This window comes from Anoplophora glabripennis, unplaced genomic scaffold (genome assembly GCF_000390285.2).
Source record: "Anoplophora glabripennis isolate ALB-LARVAE unplaced genomic scaffold, Agla_2.0 scaffold793, whole genome shotgun sequence".
Lineage (NCBI taxonomy): Eukaryota > Metazoa > Arthropoda > Insecta > Coleoptera > Cerambycidae > Anoplophora > Anoplophora glabripennis.
Window position 1 is genome coordinate 215,426 of NW_019416884.1, and position 3,290 is coordinate 218,715.

Sequence of the window (3,290 nt, forward strand, 5' to 3'; positions counted from 1 at the left end):
CCCTCCCCTCCCGCGCTAGCCTAAGGGCCACCTTAGCAAAGCGCATCCCAGGCTGCATAGCCGCACTACCCTACCCAACCATACCACACATAAACATGACACTACCCCCGGGGTTTACACAGACGAGCCGGCGAAGCAAGAAGAGCGCCAGAAGAAAGGGCCCTAGCCGGCGGGGCCCAGCCAGGACAAAAGGAGGTCCCACAAAGCGCCTACACCGGCCGCATTTGCGGTCGGGGTAGACGACGGATGGGGCCCACCTACGAAGGCTGTCCAGGCCTACACGAGATGAGGCAGGATAAAGAGGGATAATCCCCCTCGATCCCAAATCATTGAGGCCAATTTCTAGACATGAATAATGGCGGCGGCGGCGGCTGTATCGTGTTTGTCTATTCCAGGAGATGGGTTCCTGGGATAGTATCAGTCTGTCGAGGTTTTGTGGAATTTTTCGTTTGGTAAAACGGCTAGCCGAACTTTTGTTGGGATTAATTTTTACTTTCCATCTGTTGCACCAGGTTTCAAGTTGGTCTAAGGAGCTTTGGAGGAGATAGACGGAATATCTAGGATCTACGGATTGGGATGTGATTGTCAGGTCGTCGTATATGTTGGTGTTGGGGGGATGTGGGATGTCGGAGTTGTAAATGGTGTATAGGTGTGGGGACAGGACGGTGCCCTGGGGGACACCGGCCTCCATGGGACGGGTGGTGGAAAGGGAATCTTGGATTTGGATGCGGAATTTTCGGTGGTGTAGGTAGGATTTTATGAGTTTGGTAAAGGATATGGGATATTGGTTGTTGAGCATTTTCATCAGTAGGCCTTCATGCCAAACCGTATCGAAGGCCTTTGCGACGTCCAGGAAGACAGCACCAGTGTAAAATAATAAAAATAAAATAGTATGAACGAATTCTGAAATTGGCTTGGCGCGAAAGTACAATTATTTCTTCTGTTCTATATCTATTCTGTGTTCCACGCAAGTCGTTCGCATGAAACAATCGCGGCTCGTAAACCTAACACCGTAGAAATTGAATTATTCCACTCTCACTTTGGTAACGATCCTTTGGAACAATTTGTTACATGATATAACACACCACTATCCTGCATATTCTAAGCTGTGTTCAGCGAATGGTCGGACCCTTCGAGCACATACCTACTAGAGGCAGCCTTCAATGCTAAATGAGTGAACAAGAGTGCGAGAGAGAAAGCAAATAAAACTACAAGCTATCTCTCTCACTCAGTAAATTTTATTGGTTGAGAATCAGACCCCGTGATTCCCCTCCAGCACCTCACATTACGGAGTGAGAGAGATAGATAGTAGTTTTATTTGCTTTCTCTCTCGTACGTCTGTTTGCTCATTTAGCAATAAAGGCTGCCTCTAGTAGGTATATGCTCGAAGGTCGGATCGGTCAAAGTCGTTCAGCGAACAAATATTTTCTTGGTCACCTCAATCAGCTGATTGAGAATATTAGACAGGTTTTAATACAGTTAATACAACCCCGTTCAGCGAATTGTTTGACTAAAGAAGTTTGACCGTACTAGTCCGACCATTCGCTGAACACAGACCTAAATCAGCTTATACAGCTCCCCAACTGTCTTGGCGGGAACGGTTTGCGTCGATTTCGTCGCGCAGCGTTTATGCCCCGCCTTCCAGCGGAAAAGGCGGCTGTGGCATTCGTTCAGGCGAGTAACGGCAACGGGTAGTAAGTATTGCAATCATAGGCGTGGGTATGATTCCGTTGATTTATTTTTGTTTTATATAATAATGAAAATGAAGATACTTTATTTGGACAATTGCAAATGCCAAACGATAACTTTATTGTTGAGCTCATTTGTAACACTGAAAAGATATTTCAAGATAATTTTGAACAATTATCCACAAAAAATAATATTTGTAGCTCACTTCTTGAATTAATTAATAGACTACATTTTAGTCATCCGTGTCATTCTTTTCCAAAAGAATTTGTACTTAGGTTATATTTAAGGGTTAGCATTTATTATACGTAAACTATAAACCAAAATTTTAGGAATATTCAAAAAAATAAACTTATAATATGGAGAAATCTGTACTGATTATATTTTTAATACCATATTATGTTATTATATTTTTTTGTATATTATATTGTAGGTGTGTATAAGTTTAGGTATTTTTGTTTTGTTGGTGTTGGTTGTTCATCATTTACATTAGGCAATACAACTTATTAAAAACTACGCAATTTTATTTCACACCATTTTCACCATTTATTTTGGTATTAGATGGATACTGTTTTATTCCTTTATTGCTGTAATATATTGATTTAATTAAAATCACTGGTTCTATAAATACCACAAACAGCGCCCTTTTAAGACCTCTTTGGTCAATTTGACCTTGCTGATAATCATCTTTATTTTTGTTTCCACTCTCTAAGGATTACGTCAACAAACACTAGTTTGCAACAAGGAATTTTAATTACTCTTCAAGTTTTCTTTTAATAATCAGTATTAACTCCAAGTACAAAACCTATTTCCTATCTAAAATACCCATTTTCTACTTTTAATGTCATACCACGTAATATTGTATTTCAAATTTCATATTATTAAAATTCCCTACTACAGTACTGTCAAGTAGAAACTAAATAATTTATTTCTATAATAAAAATCCTTTTAATCCAGCCCTGACTATTCCGCTAATCTGAGAGAGTTAGCACGATTCCGTCTTGCTTGGTTCTTGACCGCCACATCAAAGGCGCCGACACGGACTCTTTGAGCTGTATATTCTTAAGCTGTGCCTAAATGTTATTATTTCTGTGAAGTTGACGCGCCTTTTATTCACGGGTTCCTGATAAATTTAGTCTTAATAATCTAATACGTCTCAACCATGGACGTAGCTAGGATTTTTGCTTGGGGTGGACCCAGGGCTGCTATATACAAGCTCTATGGAGCAGTGGCGGCTCGTTAGAGGAGGCTTGGGAGGCTAAGCCTCCTCTGCAGTTCTTGATAGTATTGATAAAGTTTTCTTTTAGTTCTTTTATTTTTCATCATATAATCAGTATTATTTAAGAAATTTTCATACATATCTATTTTCATATGCAACTAATTAGGTACCTACTAAGAGAGACAGTTCCTAGCGGGCAGCCGACCAGAGCACACGTGTTTTGTGAAAGTGTAGTGCAAGGAGCAAATTCTGCCTGCCTTTATTAAGGCTACCTGGAAAGAATCCCTTTCTTTCCTTTTAATCACCGACCTAATCCCCGGCTTAAGCATAGACGCCGTCGGCATCTTTGTTACAGCACCTGTGCCGGGGTTATGCCCAGGTAAGT